This window comes from Corvus brachyrhynchos, unplaced genomic scaffold (genome assembly GCF_000691975.1).
Source record: "Corvus brachyrhynchos isolate BGI_N302 unplaced genomic scaffold, ASM69197v1 scaffold220, whole genome shotgun sequence".
In the NCBI taxonomy this organism is placed as follows: Eukaryota; Metazoa; Chordata; class Aves; order Passeriformes; family Corvidae; genus Corvus; species Corvus brachyrhynchos.
This window is the reverse complement of record NW_008236209.1, coordinates 7,851,488-7,871,757: the sequence shown is the minus strand read 5'-3', so window position 1 is coordinate 7,871,757 and position 20,270 is coordinate 7,851,488. Positions and strand designations below refer to the sequence as shown.

The 20,270-nt window shown below is 45.6% G+C and overlaps 1 protein-coding gene across 6 annotated transcripts in view; it reads right to left on the bottom strand.

Annotated features, from left to right (window-relative positions):
* Positions 1-19,836, bottom strand: part of MBNL3 (muscleblind like splicing regulator 3) — a 93,654-nt gene extending 73,818 nt beyond the window's left edge. For 2 of the 6 annotated variants that reach the window (XR_001864956.1, XM_008641952.2), the window contains exon 1: positions 19,627-19,835. The gene's annotated coding sequence lies outside the window, so the exon portion shown is untranslated. Of the gene's footprint in view, positions 1-19,626 lie in introns of all 6 variants that reach the window. The other 4 variants (XR_001864954.1, XR_001864957.1, XM_017743254.1 and 1 more) reach the window with 4 other exon arrangements.
* Between the last annotated feature and the right edge of the window lie 434 nt (positions 19,837-20,270).

The window sequence follows — 20,270 nt, the reverse complement described above, 5'->3', positions numbered from 1 at the left end:
GCACAGCCAGTGCAGAACAAAGGAGCACAAGAGGAAGTGTCTTTCCAAGGGTTAACAGACAGCAGAGAACAAGCTGTTCCATGCAGACGGAACTGGGACTTGCCACATACACCATGCAGACACTGCTCTGCCAGGATCACCAGAGCTCAAGTGCAGGAGCAGCCAGCTCTGCCTGCTAGGAATGAGACTACAAGGAGTTTCACCTTAAAAATGTGCAAGGACAGCATTAACCCAGGGGAGTATCATTTAGGGAACATTGAGGCATCTGAGAAGACCAGAGACTAGCATCTCTGTTCTGCCTCCCAATATTATCTCTAGGAAAGGAGTAAGGGAAGACTCTTGAGAGGGAAAGTGTGCAGGACCAGGCATAAAGCACTCTTTCACCCTTCCTGTGCTGTCAAGTGCTGCAGGTTTCCGACTTGTGCTGAGTATGTAGGTGGAAACAACCCAGCAGACTGGAACCAGAACCACAGGAATGGTTCAGGGAGGGCAAGAAAATGCTCCTTGACAGGGAGTCATGAGAGGCTGGACTTCCCCTCCAGCACACAAACTCTCAAACATCATGTTTCAGAGTGGTGTGCTGTTTGTAGATCCTTCCTCTGCTCCTGTATACAGGCAGGTATGGGCAAAGAAGGCAGGAGCAGCAGGAGTGTGGAGGAATGACCCTCCTTCCAACTGGGCTACAGCTGGTGAAAACAATCCAGCAGCCTCCATAGATACCCAGGAGTAACAGCACAGCAGACATGCACAGTCTCCCACCCTGGTGCTCCAGCCTCCCACTCCTTCTAACTCTGAGGACTCCCTAAGCATGCCACGGTTTGCCTGCTCACTATTCCCCATCCAACTCCTTGCTTAGTGCTTGCCCAGTTTCTGCAACACTTTTGAAAGCTTCATGTGCCCACAACACCTTTTGGCAAGGACTTCCAGAGCTCCACTATGAGGGGAAAGACCTCCTGTAAGTCCCCAGCCACAGTAATGCCCTTATGTCCCTGCCCTTCCCCTGTCTGATCTTAAGATATGCTGCAGACTGAGCATCAGTCTCTTCCCAGAGACACATGCTTTTTGGGACTTCTAGTATCAGCAGTGAACTTAAAATCTATGTACAGCGGTTTACAAAGCTTATTTTTCTCTTAGATAAAGGGAAGTGGCAGAGTGGGAGGGACAGTAATTGCAGGATGAAATGACACAATTTCCAACCCTTTCTGGGAGCTGGAAACAGACAAGTCTCATTTCCAACCCCAGACTTGGGAGAAAGCTTGCAATTAGAAAAATTAACAGTGGCCTTGAATACAATGGCTACAGTTTAACTAACCTGGATTCAGGCTTTGTTAATCAAGAAGCCCTTCTGTAAACTACAGCACAAAGGCACTTTTCCAAAGATCAGGTTACCTCAGCCCAGCCACACCACGGTGGAAATTTTAGAGACCTTTATTTAAAAGCTCAAAAGAGTTCTTCACTGCTGAGACCACCCTATCTGCTCTTCACCCTCTGCTCTGCAAGGAGCAAGGTGAGCAGGTGCCTGGCTCAACCCATGGCTAAGGCAGGGCTTTGCAGTTAAGCAACAACAACTACGAATCGTTTCCAAGGCACTGATGACCAGCTGGGTGGGCTTACATCACATCCATGGACCTAATCAGCATCTCAACCTCTGGAACTACACAGCAGAGGCTGCACCAGGATTATAAAACAAAATGAGAACATACTCTTAAAACATGCATCTTTCAAGGGTCTGGAGAGCCTTACAGCTACATCTTCACAGCTAATCACATCACAGGTACAGGACAAGGTTAGCAAGTAAGTGCCCAGAGCTCATGAGCCAGTATATCCATTTTACCTAGCAGAGGTAGGTACCTTCCATCCCATAGTAATGTTACCTTGACAGGTGCAGTGCTCACAGTAAATACTATGACTGTTCCATATTCTGAATTATCCCTTTAGGGATGAAAGCAAAGATACATATTCAGGGAATGGATATTTCCTGCAGCCTCCTGCACAGCTCACAGCATCAGAAAATTAAGCTGACTGGAGGAGCAAAGCCTGATGCTGCTCCTATAGCAGAACTTGTTTGGTATCATTACTCATAGGACAGTTAAACTAGCGAGTTGGCTACTCTGGACTCTTTTCTGCTTATTTTTTTATGGATTATAGAGTAAAATATAAATTTCAAAGAAATGTCCTGGAAATGCCATGTGCCTAGGACACACCCATATATCCCTCTGTCAGTAGCACTGAGCCTAACTTTGCCCCTCTCCTTAAATTGTTACTCTTAACAAAATATCAACTGCATGCCTTCGCTCTTACTGACTAGCTGGAATACCACTGAAATGTAGTGGCAGTTAGTAAGTAGTATTTTGAACTCATGGGAAATGTTTTGTATGGCTGTACTTCCTGCAGGGGGTGGTTTTAATATGTTGTCCTTGCTCCTCTGGAAGGCTCACCAAGACCACATCAAACGTAGACATCTGTGCATGTGGATGGACCAAGGTCTAAGAAGTGTTATCAGACTACAAGGGAGCTATGAGGTCCAAATGGTCTCATCTCCATCCAGGCAGATGTTCAGCAATGTAGATTTATGCAGTTTTCCCATCATCCTCTTCTCTTCGCAGTTTTAATTGCTAGATCAGCACATCCCCTGAGCTCCACGCTATTTCTGCCCAGCCTGAGCTCTGCCTGCAGACAGGAGGGCTCTTTTTGTCTGGATCTTTGTTCTTTCAACATCATCTAAATACCACTCCCTTAATATCTGATTTAGTATTTCAACCCCTTTAATTACACACAGTGAGATTTTATCGGAAATCTGATTATTGTTTGAAAGTCTGAGCATTTCATCCCAGCCTCAGAATTGATCTATTGACTGCCTCTAAATCTCACATTTTAATTTAACATTTAACACTTTATACCCGCATTAATTTCATTTCCCATGATCAATATCAACAAACACCGTCTCTGGCTCTCTCCTGATAGAGAGACCTTGGAGACCCTGCTCTGCCAAACACTCAAGATAGCTTTGCTCTTGAACATGGACATTTATGGGGCTGATCTATCCAGTAGAAGAGGAAGGAAAAAACCCATGAGAAATAGCAGTAGTAAGTAGCAAGATTTAGTAAGCAACACCACCGGTCAAGATGCACAGGCGCAGACCTGGCCATGGTGGTGGCATGGGGACTGGCTGGGCCCCAGGACATAGGCAGCAGAGACTCCAGCCAGCTCACCATCCATCTGTCCCACTGCCACCTTGCAATTCCTGCTCACTCCAAACAGTGGGTGAGAGCTGAGTCTGTCCAAGAACTGCAAGCAAGCACTGGGCCACAGGAAATGCCCGACTGGCTTGGTATCTCCTGGCATTTAACCAGCCTGCAGGTCTAGTCCCCCTGTTTGCCTCCACAAAGCACAACAGGAAGAGCAAAGTGCCCCTCTGATCTCCAAGTCTAGCAGATCTCTTATTAGCAGACACAAACTGCACAGACTAATCATGGAAGACACTCATCATGCTGCTTTTCTATCCAGCCACTGCCAGTCTCAAAGGTGGCTGCTATACAGCACTGGATCCAGCTTTGCCAGGACGACAGTATCAGATCTCCTTTTCTAGGCCATGGGAAGCAGAACTGTCTGTGCTTGAAGAGGGTCGGGTCCTCCTTGTACCCCATCTGCAATGCATTTGTGTTGCGACTGGAGGTGGAAGACGACATTGTCCCCACTACCACAGAAAACAGCAGTATTTGTCCCTGAATAATTTCTCTAGCATATTAAGCACAAGTCATTCTTATGCAAAGACTGCCATGTACAGCTGCCAAGGTCAGTAAGACCTTGTTTTATTTGCTGCATAAGGGCCGGCTGCGCAAGTTTTAACTTGTACATATTTTTCCATGCGTTGTCTTAGATTTCCCTGCTGCTAGCGTCTATGCATCTTGCTGTCTGTTCAGTAGGTCATGCTACCTTCTCTGGCTGTTAATAATGACTACCCAATATCCAGTGCTCCAGACAGTCGAAGTTCCAGCAAACCAACTCTTACAGTATGTTTAATTCAAAAGACAGCAAGGACAACATTGAATAACAATTTTCAAGGAAAACATGCTCCACAGCTTTTGCTAACAACATCAATATGCTTCTATTTTCAGGGGGTTGTGACCTGCTATCCACTCACACAGACATCACTGTTCACGTTCTAGTATCTACATACAGATGATTATTTGTGCAAGGATTGCATTCAACCACATGGCACTACATGCATACACAGGCTCTGGATTACAATATCAGTGAGTGCAGTCTTCAGGAAGCAGCCAAGTACTGAAGAGCCTGGGTTTAATTAGATGACAGAATCTGAAAATAAGGCCCTATGTTTTTTAAACTGCAGACACATTCTTACAGACTACAGCCAATAGTTATACCTAGAATAAGGACTGTCCCTCTCCCCAGTTTGCTAAATCCTGTAACATTGCAGGTACAACAGTCAAATTTATTTGACTATTTATTATATATTCACACAAGGAAAAAAATAGTATTTTGAAACTATACAATATCATGATACTGCAAAACTCAAAGTTCTTGACATTTAACCCAAGCAACTCCTTTGCAGAAGAACAGAATTAAGTCATCTCCCTGAGGTCAGTGGCCAGTTAGGAAAACTTTACAACAGCCTGCCCTGCTCAGGAAGCACCCTGCCTCACCCCAGCCTCTGAACCCAAATCAGTGGGGAGATGGCAAACAAAAATGTCTAACACATCCCCTGATCTGCCAGGAGCAGTGCAGCAGAGTCCCCCAGCAACTCATCTTTCTTGCTGGTTTATTTCCCCACACCTGATCCACCGCAGCAGCATTCAGTGCTGAGCTCCTGCTTATCAGTGTCTGATGCAAACAAGCTTCCAGCCAGTGAGGAGATCTGGTCTGGTGGGAACAGCAAGCCAGGACCCCAGAAAATAGCTCACACATCCTTCTTCCAGTTCAGAAATCAAGCTGTTTTAACTGTCTCACTTTGCTCCCCAACATTGCTTGAACCCTGTTCACAGTTTACAGTTAACAACACTAATGTCACATCACCCTGAGGGCTACAAGCTCCTCGGGGTAGAAACCCTCTTCTCCTTTACCCTGCAGCAGTCTCTGGCCTTGGTAAAACTCCACAGTCATTGCCAGTAACACAAACCATCATTCAAACCTAAACACATCCTGGTGCCAGCAGTCTCGCAACTGGAGACAGGCAGCACTACAATGGGGCAGCACAGAGGGGTTAAGAAGCACTGCTGAAAAGGGATGCAAACAAGGACTCCGGGCTCTGAGCACGCACACTCTGCCATACAAAAGGTGAGCATCACTTGTGAGCAAGAGCTGTCTGGCTGAGCATACTGCCTTTGTTAACAGAGAAGGCTACATGATGGAGTGGGCTAATTAACTGCATTTTACTTTGGGAGACCCAGGCTTAAATCCTGGCTCTTGTCACAGTTGAAAATGAATTTAGGGACCAGAATAAAGGCCAAGATAATTTATTTTCTACAAAATCACCAAATAATTGCCCATCTCCTTACAGAGACGCCCAGAATTCTAAGCAAGGGCACTACTGCATATGCAGTTATTTCTCTAAATATAAAAGTTATTAAATGACTGATGTGAGTGGTGACTACAGCTATACGTGCTGCTTAGCTGGACCGAGCACCCCAATGTGATTAATCTCACCATTCAACATGGCCTGCGCCTCATGATGCAGTGCCACACAGGTTGCAGGTCCTACAGGGAGGGACACCACACCTGGCAGGATTTAAAATTCAATTTTCATATGGATTCATTTATCCCTTAAATTTGAAGGGCTAAAGCACAGGTCTGGTGTAACTCTAGTTACTTCACTGGAAAACCACTAGGACTGGTTGTGGTCCAAGGGAGCTGAGGGTAATTTCCCCACTTCCTCCCGGCTGAAGGCTGCCCAGCAGAGCCAGGAGGGAAGCAAGTACTTACCCCATAAAGTAATTCTCTATTTTTATCACACTAAGAAAGTTTTTCATTTGGAAACTAAAACTCCTGCTTCAGGAAGAAGCTAAGCACCCTGTTCCTTTCTGATTTATACCACAGAAGTGTTCATCTAATCAAACAAGCCATTTTTTCTGAAAGGCTGAAAGGAATCATTGTGGAAAAAAATCAGAACAGCAGACCAGCTCCTGAAGGTCTCCAAGCAAGAAGTACATATAAATTACATTCCTGACCCTGGAGGTGGCATGTTCCTTCATACTACTGTTGGCAGTGTCACCTCACCCATCCCTGGTGTCAGAGCACTTCCGAGAGCAACATACTCAATGTGTAAGCAGCAGCTAATGATCATGAAGCACAGTTTTGGGCACAATATGCTGTTCTACCAAAGTATGGGGTTACTGCTTCTGAAGTGCCATCACCCTCCTCTTTCCTTCTCTCTCAAAAAAGAAACAGCCTCCAACAGCCTCAGCCACCAGCACAACTGAATTTGGGCAGGAAGCCACAATGGAGGTCAAAAGGAGCACAGAAACATTTTCTGAAGCAGCTTCCAGCACATAATGCTCCAGCATACAGCACAGCACTACGGCACCTTTCATCTGCACCAAGCAGGAGACCCAGACACTTAAACCCTCCAACACAACAAAGTGAGGGGTGGGTGTTGTCATCACAGTAGGGTTTTACACCAAGCCAAAGGTTTGTGTGGGAGGCTTCCCTTGAACAGCAGAAGAGGAAAGCTTAAGTCAGACTTCTATCCAAAAAGTCAGACTCAGGGGGAAGGGATCAGTCAGAAGACATCCATGAACTGGAGCAGCAGCCACAGTGTCCTGGGGCTCACAGAGAACTCAGGGGACCAGGAGGCCCCTGCTCCCAGGCACAGCAAGATTCCCAAGACCAACCCAAATTCTGCAAGTCAGGGTCATGCATCTCCCCCCACTGTTATCTTTAAATCCTCTTTACTCTGCAGAGCTATTCTCCACCCTCCTTCTCTTTTAATCAGGCCTGACCTACAGATGTCAGCCTCATTTCAGCTAAGTCAACACAACTGCCACATCTAGGATGCTGTTACAGAAAAAACCTTACTTACACTCTTGGCTGGATTCCAGAGTCTACTTCTTGGTCTAGACCTGACCTCGTTCCTTTTCTGCAAGCTTAATCCTATACCTTAAGGGCACAGCGAACACACAGGACTCCAATGTGGGCCTATCTATGCTCAGTCTCCCCTTCAGCCTGCTGAGACTCTTTTGATCATCCTACACAAATACCAACAATTATTGACAGGAGGCTCCCTCAGAACTGATTGTTCTTAAAAACCACATGTGTTCAAAAGCCAAAAAGCAAACAAAACACACAGTACTTTCTGAAAGCTGAATCCTTACCCTAGAGCTCACCCAAAAGGACATGAACCTTAAATCAACAGTCCCCAAAGTTTTCTCAGAAGCAGCTCTGGCCTCACACTGAAACCATAGCCAAGTCTGGTATATCCAGCTTCATCTAAAGGTGACAATAAAAGAGTTGGGGATGAAACCAACCTTAAAAATAATTTATTTCCAATGCCTCTGTCACGGGCAGGAATACCTTCCACTAAAACAGGTTGCTCAAAGCCCCATCCAACCTGGCCTTGAACACTTACTCATCCTCTGTCAGAAACAGAAGCCAGGACACCAGTTGAACACGAAGGACTTCAACCAGATACCACATCACCCTCTGACAGCACCTTACCAAGCACAGCTCAGTGACCTGCTGCAATGGTACAAAGAGCGAGCTGGCTTATGGCTTCTTTATATTGCCACACATGGCCTGGTCCCTGCTGTCCCCACTCCATGAGGCCAGTATGCAGGAGGCACAGGCTAGAGATGGATGGACAACAGCTTGTCCTATCTTGCCCAAAAATACATACAAACAGGGTGTCAACACTGAGCAGGATCTAGCTCCTGCACTCCACCTTGTGACCCAAAAACCTCGACTCCAGTCACACATCAGTAGCAGCAGTAGGAATATCAAACCACAAATAAGATATTAGTAGCTAATTTGTTATCTGCTTATTCCAAGAAGGCAGCTAGCTGTGGATTCAACCTTCAGGCAACAACACAGGGTTTTGCTAGCTCTCAAAAACATTTGCACAGTGGTCTGTTAAGTGTTTGTGGTGGATGTTCAAAACCCCAGTTATCTGTATCTGACACAGTGCTAAACCAATACTCCCCTAGTTCACAGGAGGTGTAAAAGCAAAACTCCATCAAGGCTAGGAGGAGCCTTTGGATCAAATTCTCTGAGCTCTGAAATAGTCCTTGAATATATGCTGCAAGAAATCCTCTATACAAACACACCTTTCATATCACAGGAGGAGGAGGGGAAGGAGAGAAAAAGAGATTAAAACCGAAAGCCAGATTCTCAGGTAACAGAAAAATCAGAGGTTCTCCCTCAGTTTACAGTACCACAGATTTGAGCCAAAAATGCTTTAAAGTCCTTTTATAAAATATTTTAACCTGTCTTTCTACCTGCTATGCATGCAACCTAGGCAGTGCTTTTTAGAGAAATTATTTATTCAGCTTTACAGTGACTAACCTGAATTTCCAGACTGCTTCAAAAGAAAAACTGAAGCATTTCTTTACAAAAGGCAAAGAACATTAGACTTCTTCCCTTGTTTTTCCCTTTTCTTTTTTCCTCCACCCTCAGCTGAAACATCTCTACCTCTCATTTAATAAATAAACAAATTACACATCTTTCCATAAAAATATGCTCTTCCCTTCATCTCCATGCCAAAAATGTGCTGACAATTTTTTCTATTCTTCTTTGCTGAAAACACGCAAAATGGAGTAAATTCCTTCCTTTTTTTAAAAATTGATTTTTCAGTTTAGCTACCTACTTGAAAAAAAAAAACCCAGCAAGTCTTACATCACTAGCTTCAGTCTTACAACCCGGAATAAACTGAACACCATGCTGAAAAGCATGGGATTACCACTGTCTTGGCATTAGTGGGATACCCTAGGAAAAACAGCCACAGTCAAAAGGAAATTACAGGGTCAGTGAAAGTGGCCACCCTGTTGCATGAACTGCCTCAATGTTACTTCCGTAAGTAGCATCACACTTACATACAATTAAGGCTCTAATCCAAGCCCTCAAATGAAAGACCAGGTCCAGAAGGCATGGACTCACCAGGATACACTTCCTGGCACCCAGGGTAGGTGTCCTGAGGACACGGAGCTCAGGTAGCACACACCTCTCTTCACCATGCCTTCACTATGTGCCTGCCACAGGGGAAGCAATGTTGCAAACAGCAGATCTGGTTTAAGGCAATGTTTAAGGTTCTTAAAACTTCATTTCATCAGGAGTAAGCTCTAATTCTGGGAGGTGGAGGGCAGATGTACATTTTCTTGGGTGGAGACGCCCTCTACTCAACCCAGCCTAAGACCTTCACTTACACAGGGCTGTGATTAGGGGATTCAGGTCATAAGCAAGCAGATCTCATGCTTTAATTCTCTCATTTTGGTTGTCTGGATCTCCAGGATGAGCAACATCACATTCCTACAGAAACCTAAACTCACGTGCACCAGCTCTCTCCCTCAGAAGAGGGGAATACATGAGGTTGATCGTGATAACCTCCCACCCAAAGATGCTGGATGTGCCACGGCATTCTCTTCCCACATTGAAAGCTCCCAACAACAATCCTAAAGCTAGTCTTGCCTCCTCACCTCCACAATCCAGCTAACAATACTACATCAAATTCATTGATACCATTGCATTTGTACCTCCCCTCTGGTAAACCATCTAGAAAGTTGTGTATCCAAAACTACAGCAGCCTGAACCCTCTTGCACACTTTCAGTTTCCTCCTTAGATCACCTTACTGAGAATCTCTTTTGCAACACAGGTTTAAGACCATCCTAAAACCACCCACGCAAGGATAGTAGATTGCAGCCCTTGTTTCACTCTCCTGTAAGCATCATGCAGGATTAGTCCCTTGCTAAATGATCTGGGACTATGGTAACATGCTCCCAGATTTGCTATTTATTTGTAGCAGCTTTCACTACCTGCAAATGCTGTCCAAAAATACAGAAGAAAAATGTGTGCCCTTGGGAGCTCATAGTCTAAAGGCAGAGGTCAGGAGAAACACTCTGTTCTTATTACTGCAGTTCTACAGAGAGCTGGGAAAAAAAAAGAAGCCACATCCGTATGCTTCTCAGAAGCAGATTATGGTTAATAATACAAAGATTACTGATATTAAATGAATTTAAATTCATTCATCTATCATTCAGAATATTAAGGTTTTTTACCTTCCTCCCAGAATCACTCCCATTTGTAGTCAGCCTCACTGTCTGCCTATCACAAAGTTATTATATTTGTACAATAATCACCACAGTGGACTTCTCCCCCTTGACAATTCTGTTGTATTAGGAGTCTTATAAAATAAAGTATTTGTAGTGTTAGTTTAACCTAAAAAAACAGGAAGATAGGATGCTTACAATTGCTGCTTAAGTCTGTGAATAAGTTTCTGCAATCCTAATGGGTTCTTTGCCTATCAACAGGCAAGGGGAAAGTCTCACTTGTGCTGCAGTAGTGTCACTCCCACAGATGGAAAAAGTGGTCTTCAGCCCTGGGCTTTGCCAGGGAGAAGGAGCTGACACTCGCCAGCGCAGAACATGCCACAGCACTAGCACGTGTCGCAGGCACACGGGACCAACAAAAAAGTGTCTGTTGCTGGTGACCAAAACTTGATTTTAAATTCGAGTTGCTCCTCACTAACATTCAGATTCAAACTGAAGACACTGCTCTGCACTACCCCACTAGGAATTTAATGGTTTTACAGCCAGCACCAGCAAACTGAAGATAGAGAACAGTTAACAGCAGCAAAGCCAAACACAGATTTATTTTCATGAGAAAAAACTCCTTTTGAAATTTAAGTTTCAGTTCAGTTGTAAAATCCCTCTCCCCAGTCATCACGACAGGGAAATATCTAAGGATGCTCAAAAGAAAGCCATCAGACAAGCAAGACACCAGTCAAGTTTGCTGCTGAACATCATGAATGATTGTGCTAAAAAAACATCTCACAAGTGTTTGAATCTACATTTTACTGAGAGAGAGGGAACTCCATGTCAAAAAACCTGCAAATCACTGCCACTCAGTCCCAAATCTGGCATGCTTGGCTGGACTGTGGCATTCCCCACTTGCTCTCCTGGTCCCTACATTGGGAAGTCAAGCCAACACATCCACATACTCACAAAACTGAAATCAGTGGGCAGTTATCTGAAATACAATGTATGGTGAATTGCCGCTGCATGGGATCAGTCCAACTCAACTGTCCAGTCCTTTTTGAAACAAAAGGGAATTACTGCTGCTAAAAGGCACCTGCCTTAGCTCACAGCCTTATGCAATGGATGCTCTAAGCATTTTTCTAATTAGTACATAATTATTAGAGTGTTTTATTGAACCAAAAAACCCCAGCACCTTGCAAAAGGTCACCAGTGACTGACTCAGCCTCACCCATGCAGACACTCTCCTACAGCACTGGGCATCCTCCAGCTCCACTTTCACCACCTTTTCCAGCTGACCCAAACACAGGCAGCATCGGCCCAGGCATCATTCCTGCCCTCTCCCTCAGCCAGGACAAGCATTCATGAGACTGACGAAGGAGAAGGAAGAGGACAGCAGCAGTGAGGAAAGAGAACACATTTTTCAGTGCCAAAAACCATATGAAGTGCATGAAAGAGGAGGCTTAGCTCCTCATGGCACCCATGAAGCCAAGAGCACTTGGCACAGCCTGGGAGCTCAAGCAGCCAATGGCTCTGCCTTGGCAATGCCCCATTGTCAAGAGGTTTCCACAATTCTCCCAAATACACACGTTCCCCATAAAAAGTTCCAAGACCTAGGGGAAAACTTTATCATGTAAGCTGGCATGCAAAATGGTGTCACCACCCAACTACGGGCATCTACAACAGTCTCTACACGTGGGCCGAATTCAGAAATCCAGGTATCTCTAGAAAAACAACACAGGTAGCACTGTACAGAAAATAAATAAATCTGTTATTAAGCACACCAGAAGCTTCCCTGTACCTTATGAATAGATCTCAAGGTCTTGTCAGAAGGATAACCTTCCACCTAACATAGGGCACAGAAAGAATTTGGCGTTTGGCAGCAGCATCCTCATTCCAACCTTGGTACCTGAGTGTCAGCTACTGAATGAGTCATATTACAACACAGTCACAGAGCTGGAGAGTCCTCAACCCAGCAAGTCTCTCCCTTCAGCAAGGTCTATAAAACCTCATACAGAATCCACCCTACATGCCATATTCATCTCCACAGTCTTAGAAGAAACATGGATCACAACTACTCAACCTACTGCTTTGCAGACCCTGAAAATCATGATGAAGGTGGTCAATCCCGTGTGAGAGCCACCCAAGAGAGGTGCCCTGGGCAGACTGGTCCAAGGGAGTGCGCAGTGCAGGCATGGGGAGGAGTGGGAACAACCTGCCTGCACTTCTGAGCAAGGTGGAGAGACTGGTTGTACCCAGAGGCAGCAGGGGAGGTGTCACCTCACTGTGGAGATGCAGGAGGGAAACGGCTTGCCGTTCATCCTGCAGGAGAGCAGCCCACTCTGGTTTCCTTATTTACATGACCTGAAATGCAGCTTCCTCAAGCACCATGGGAAAGGTGCTGCTTCATTAGCCAGACCACGCCTGGGCACTTGGGACACCGCCAACGTTAGCTCATTACCAAGGCTCTGCTTAATGAAGGGCACTGAAGTTGTCACACCAAGTGCTTCACTGAGTAATCAGTCAAGCCAAATTCATCAGTGATGGACTTGGTCTGAGGAACAAGCAGAGTACACAGAATGGAGGCATGTGTTTGTGGATCCACGAGTCAAGTGCAAACGCAAGGTGGAGATGCCAGTGCCAAAACCTGGGCAGTCTGCCTAAGGGCATAGAGGCTTCACAAAACACCTCTACACTCCAACTTCCTCAGTCGGATACAACTCCACCATCTGGAGGTTTAAAAGAAAGGAGGATAAACCACCTGTAACCCTGTGGAGGGCTCCATGCTACTGTTTCTTTTTTGTACTTCAAAAATAACTTCACTGAAATGTATCTGAAAATGCAATACAAGCCCCCAGGCCAGCACTGCTTATTACTACTTATATAAAAATGTTCACACTATACTTGAAAGGAGCCCAGTGATACCTGGTATGGCTTATAAAAAGGTTTATCCATCCTGACTTGCTGGCTGCAGAACAGAAGATCCTGCAACTGAGCAACTTAAGAAGAGTGACCAGCATTGATTAAGAGTTTTGACCAGATTTTGGGGAGTGAAACCCAAACACCTTTGCTGCCCAAACAGGGAAGAGCCCAAAGAGCCCAATTCTCTCTTCTCCATCAGTTTTGCACCCTATGGCCTGCAGTAACATTTTGCATGCTGTGGACTAACCCAGTGCTCTGGAGAACAACTCCCAGCAGCAGCCTGGAAGTCAGCCATGGCTCAGAGCTTGTCCTTTACCAGGCAGGATTTCCCATCAATGACATGGGGATGTTTGACAGCTCACCATTTCAGCCTTTAGGACCACTTTAACAGCTGGTCCATTAACCCACACGGGCTCCTCCCAGTATCACAGCCCTGCATTGCACAACCACATCTAACCACCACACAGTCCCAGAACCTTCCACCAGAACATTACCAAACGCTACACAAGCACTAATGAATTAAGTCCCAGCATCCTAATTAACTCCAGGAGCAGAGAAGCAGACTGAGGTGTCCCTGTCTCCCTGTGAGCCTGCTGAGGAGCCAGGCATGGCAGACAGACCTGCAAGCTCCCTCCCTCTGCTCAGCTACAGACCTGTGATATATTTTAAAGGCTCTTCCCAAAACAGAAGGAAAGGAGGACAAAAAGAAAAGCTTTCTGTTTTCCTTGAAAAGCAGGTCGTGCAACAAAGAAAGCACTAATAAAGGTTTCACCATCCAAATTAAAAGTCAAAGGCAGCAATAAAGTGTCTCTGAAATATAAGAAACGCATTGTGCACTGTGTGAAATTTATTGCTGCCTAGCAGAATGAAGCCAAACATCTTAATATGGAAAAACACCTCTACTTTTGACCCAAACAGATTTGGAACAGGAAGTAAAAATAAATCATCCAACTGCAGCCTCCCCACACTAAGAGGAGCAGCAGCCGGCGTTTCCTGCCCACCCTTGCCCTGTCCATGGCCGCCAAGGTCTGCACACTGTTCGCTCAGGGGCCAATCCCACCTAAAACAGACAGTTTGTTATTAAAGCTGTTGTAGGCAAGATCAGGCCTTTACTGAAGGGGATTCAGCTGGGAAGAGCCAGGGAAATGGAACTGCAGGAATCACCCCAAATGCTAGATCCATTTGCAAACCGCACAGGGACAGGCTCCCCAACAAGACTACCCTTCCCTTAGTGGCTCTCTCCATTTTCACCAGCCTGACTCGGGACAGGCATGTTTCAGGAGTTAATTTTGGTTTTACTGCATCATCACCAGAGAACTCTGAGAAATTTAGTCAAGCCTCAATTGGCTCAAAACATAACTGCATTTCTCTTAAATAGCTTTGCATTATTTCATTTTTTGTTGGGTTTGGTTTTGGTTTTTTTGAGTTTGTGCATATTACATTCTAATTATATTTTAAAGCTTTCATTTGCAGCTACAAGAATAACCCAGAAAGACATACAGATGAGCTAATTTTCAAATCATCACTTGATGAAGGACATGAAAATTTAAGAAAAGTGACAGACCAAAGGACTTGGAAGAAAAAAAATGAAACATGCAAAACTGAAAGTCCGTTATCTCTTTTGTTAAAGCCAGTAACTCAGTGCCAAAGAGAATGGCTTTAAGACCTCAGCAGAGCAAACACCAAATATCACACATGTAATGCAGCAGAAAATGCCATTTACACAAATGCTACACACTTAACAGCAGCTCAGAACCTGGTATTCTTGACTAAAATTCTGCTTTCAGCAAATCTCGTAAGTATCATTTTACCAGGTCAAGCAGATTTTTCCTACAAGATTTTAAAAGATTACATGCCAGGTGTAGAACACTTCATAAAGCAGAATTAGATTTTTGCCTTGCGTGATTTTTTTTTTTTTTAATAAATAATAGCAACCAGAAAATTACAGCCATTAGTACAACACTGCCTTCACAGCAGATTTATGGCAGCATTACCAAAAGCAGAATTTCACCCAGCAACACTTCTGGGTAACACAGACATCTGCAGAACCAAGGGGAAAAAAAGCACATAAGCATGCACAACCACACGTTTTGTGCATTACATCCAAGACTTTTACAAGGATGGGTGTTTTGTGCCACTGTTCTGCAAGACAGTACCCTGAGCAAGCACAAGTGTATGGTACAATCTCCTGCACACAGAGACCTCTAGTCCTACCTCATATTCTTTTAAATCCCTTACCTTCATGCTCATAAATACGGCTTTGGCAGAGGGGCTGCACTGCAAGGAAGGACACTCACCCCACACTCCTGGTTACAGCGCTACATGAAATCCTCCCTCTGCCCCAACAAGCTTCCAGCAAAAATATCCAAGTTTATCACTCCAAGGAAAGAACAATAAGTGAGAATCCAAAAAGGCAGACAGAAGTACCGCCAAAAAATCGGAGCTCTTTCTCAAAAAAAGGCTCTCCCTTAGGAAGCCTGCCAGTCAAACCGGATCACGAGGCTGTTTTCTGAGGGTGAATAGAGTTCTTATTGACACAGCTCATGTCTGCAGCATGCAGCCCTCCACAAGGCTTTCAAGAGCAGATCGGATTACACAGACACATTCTCTCTGATTTTATGCATTCAGAAGCCCTCAGACATAAAAAATCCAGCTCAGAAGGCCACCGCTTTTTCAGCTTGCTATCAGCCTACGTGCTTTTACAAAAAAATCCCCAGGCAAACAGATCCTGGCACCTTTATTTGGGCTCCCAAGGCCCTCCCCTTCACTCAGCAAGGCCATATAATTTGAAGGCCAAGACACAGATTTGTTCCATGTCAGTAATACAACAGGACTCATTCCCATGGTGAGTACTGAGCTTCAGAATGGGAGAAGAGAAAAAACAAGTATCTGCTGACACCATTTAAAATGGGAGACGATAATATCACTCTGGGTAGACAATCCTTCCTGCAAGATGGCATGGAAAAAGAGGAGGATATACACCTTTTAAAAGAACAACATGCACTGCATAGCTTAACAGGCAAGAAGTGCCCAACTGCAAATGCATAACAAGCACAAATTCAGGTAAATCATCTAGCCAGGGGCAGTAATTTTGTACACATGGGAATCTGGAGAAAACAAACGAAATTTCTATACTTAGCATGATAAGGAATTCCATTTCAGCAGCAGACATAGATAGAAAGTCTGGGGTACCTATAATGTTGCATTAGAGGTGAACAGAGAACGACAAAATGTTTTATTATAAATGCTCCAGTGTAAAGACTGTGTTTCAGCAAAAGAGACAAGTCTGTGCTTAAATCATATGAAAAATTAGAACCTGAGCATTGCCCTAGAGATGGATGCATGCACTGCCCAGAGGTCTGGACTACACCAATTAAAAAGAAGTCACAACTCTCCCCCCCGCCCCGCCCCAAAAAAACAGTCTAAAAAACAAACCAGTACATTACACATGGGTAAGTGGATCCCTATCACCTAAAAAGGCACTCCTGCATCAACTCAGCCACACTGAATTGAAACTTCTCACTGAAATATTACATACGGCAAACACAGTAAATCAAGCAAGCTTGAGCTTCAGAGCTTTTAAGGGATTTTAAGAGCAAACACACACTGTTCAATGAAGACATTCTCTCTTCCCTGCTTCCAGCCTGCAGTTGCTCCCCAACCAAGGTTTTCTAGCATTCTGCAAAAGTATCACAAAATGAGAATAGATTTTTCTCACATTTTTCCTGATGGCTGCTGGGAGGCTGGATCTGGGCAATGGAAATGCAGGATGCCGTGTCTGTCTGAGGTGGCAGTTCTTTGGTTGGATGTTTGCACTGTTCTCAAATCACACCAAGAGAGCCATCACTCCTATGACTACCTTTGGATACTGAGATCCAAGCAAATTGAGCTTTTCAGTGCTCAGCCTCCCTCTCAGTGATCAGCCTTGTGTTTCTAGTACTCAGTTTCCACACGTGACTTCTAGTACGTTCATGGTCCAAAAAGCCTGCTCTTATGAATGCTCTATACTCTTGCCCAACACATCTGAGTCATGCAATGGTTCACTCCACTGACAAAGCCAAGTGGCCACCACCAGCATAGAAGGGGTGTCCTACTGTGGGCATCAGTCACCAAATCCTGACTGTAGATTCCTCATCTTCACCTCTGCCTGCATTAGCCACAAAGAAAATCTTCATTTGTTTGCAGGCTCCTGACTAGGCTGCAGGCATTGGTGACTAGGACAGCCCATGGTTTGACTTGTGCCTTTAGGAAGATCCATTTGCCAGAAAGCAACGCAGTTATGCTGTGGCCCAGTCTCATCCTGTCCTGCCTGGGCCCCCCAAGTCATTGTGCCAACACAACCATTTCTGTGGCCACATGGAGAAGCAGAGTGATGGCTCAAATTAGCATCTTTTTTTTTCCTTGTTATTCTGCAAGATTATTCTTAATTCACATGGATGGATGAGACTGGAGAAAAAGGCCAGAAGCAGGACCACTTCTACCACAGCACCAGTTTCAAAATTGATTTGCAAGCTATGCTGTAAAAAGTAAGAAAGCCAGCCTCTCTCTCTCTGCAGTCACAGGTTTTTAAGTTGCACTTTGAGATTCCCTTAAATGTGCAGAACAGCCCCTCAAAACCTCATGTCTGATGGCGTCATAAGTGCAAAATTCTAAGCTCCACATATTCCTCTTGCCAAGATGGGACAAGCCCAGGAGAAAATTTCTAGGTCTATAAAATTCTACGAATAACAATTCTAAGAATGCCAGCCATTCCCCAACAGAGAATAAGAGGGCAGAGCAGGCCCCCATTGCTTGTGAAGTGGAACTGGGCACAAAAACCACTAAAAAAATCCTCTGTGTGGATTCAACATCTCAGAGGGACAACTCCCAGTATCCCTAGTGTCAGTAACTTTCCTGCAGCACTGGGAGGGAGGAATGACAGGTCTAGATCCACTCCCTCTTTCTCCATGTGGGTCCCTCACTCCCTCACAGCAGTGGAAAGGATGCGGCACCCTGAATTCTGCTGACCTGGCCAGATGCTGCAGGACACTGAGCAGGACAGTTTACAGCACCATGGGGCTAATTTCCTTGCTGACCACCAGGTCTGCTTTGGGCCCCTGCCAACATATCCCACTAAAGGCCCATAAGGCAGCACCAGCTCTGCAGCAGCCACACAGCTGTAAACAGGTTGAACCAGGTGCATACATAAAACTCAGCCACTCCTAGGAAGGCCAACTGAGCCCAAAGCAGACTGCTCCTTCTCCTGCTATAAGTACATCCCATAATACCTAGAAGCTTCAGCACAGTCCATTGTATTCAGAGAAACACTCAAAACACCAAAATAGTTCTCAAACTTTTCTGGGCCATCTCTACTTTAAAATGACTTCATTTAACTATGCACCATGTCTATATATATAAGCACACACACCCAAGGGAAATTAGCACCCGTGAGCAGAGCTGGTGCCCACACACTGTAACTCTCCACAGCCTCCCAGGTCTGCCTGTGCAGCTCCACACCAGTACAATCCAACAGCAAACCAGAGCTACTTGAAGCTGCCCCAGGAAGATCCTGCCCCACTGGCAGGAGCACTGAAAAGACTGCAGCCTGCAAGCTCTCCACCAGACTTGCTAACACTCATCTTTCTTGGGGTATGGAGAGTAATGGGGGCAGGGAAGTTTTAAGACCAAATGACAGTCCTTTTTAAGTACTTCACTTCTGCACAAAGCTGAACCCCCAAGTCCTCCCTTCAGGATTTTTTTCCCTCCCAGGACCGAGATGCATGATTTGGACATTCATTAGTAAATTAAGCTCCAAGGAGCAGGACTGTGCCGTGTAAGGCATTTCTCCAACTTGAAGAACAGCACCATTGCAGCCTCCACATACTACCTTAACAGCAAAACACCCACAAGGAGGACCCATAGGGGGAAAACATCTCTGCAACCCCATGGAAGCTGCTCTGTGGAAACTTTAACTGCATTACTTCTGCTTCTGCATAATCCCAGAATAACTAGTTTAATTCAGACTGCTCCAACTCAGACACTCGATAGTTTCAACACGGTATAGACTATAACCTCACTCTAATTACAGGATCATATTACATGTCCAACAACTGCTGCAATTTACTCTTGCCTGATACACCCCAGCTGAAAATTGCTCATCCCACCTCTCACTCTCTTACTTTTTGGCAACCTTTGAATGGAGGCAGGGACACCTAGCAACACCTCAGCATCTGACACAATCGTACCCCAGGCCCCAAAAAGATTAAGTCATTATTTCCTTGCAGTAACAAAGGCAATGACTTCCAACAGTGCAAAATAAACTAGTTTTAGGCAAATAGCACAGACACACTACTGTTCATACACTTCTCCACGCAAACGCAACAGAGGACTATTGCTAAGAGCCACAACACCACGAATTCGCACGTTGCTCCCCGAGCCAGGTGCTGATCCTATCTGCGCAAGAGGGGAGTTTTCAGAGAGGCAGAAGTTGCAGGACCAGGCAGTCGGACAAGGGATGTTCCTTACAGCAGAGCACGTCTTGCTTTTGAGCTCAAAACTGCATCCGCGGCTCCCGCTGCTTTTCCCCCCCCTGCCATGAAACGGGAAGGTTTTCCCCCCGCAGCCGCTCGCCCGCGCCTGAGCCGAATGTTAACAGGTCTCTGCCTCGCGTCAGCTTCACCACCGCCTCATGCTCGGCCGGGGAATGTTCCGCTGCCCGGGCGGACGAGCTGTCCTGCCACGGCTCAGCGATGATTCAGCAAGGGGGTGGCTCCCGGTGGGAAGGCACACCTCCCGGGAGCTGTCACACCGCGAGGCCGGGGCAAAATGGGAGAGAGAACTTGCTCTATCATGGCTGCACTTTCCAAAATGCGTAACCTGGCCTGGTAGGAGCGAAGGGGGCGAAGGCGGGGGGGGATGTTTCCATCAGCAGGCACACCACGGCTCAGCGATGATTCAGCAAGGGGGTGGCTCCCGGTGGGAAGGCACACCTCCCGGGAGCTGTCACACCGCGAGGCCGGGGCAAAATGGGAGAGAGAACTTGCTCTATCATGGCTGCACTTTCCAAAATGCGTAACCTGGCCTGGTAGGAGCGAAGGGGGCGAAGGCGGGGGGGGATGTTTCCATCAGCAGGCACATGGGAATAATTGAAGGAAACATCTCGAGGCTTT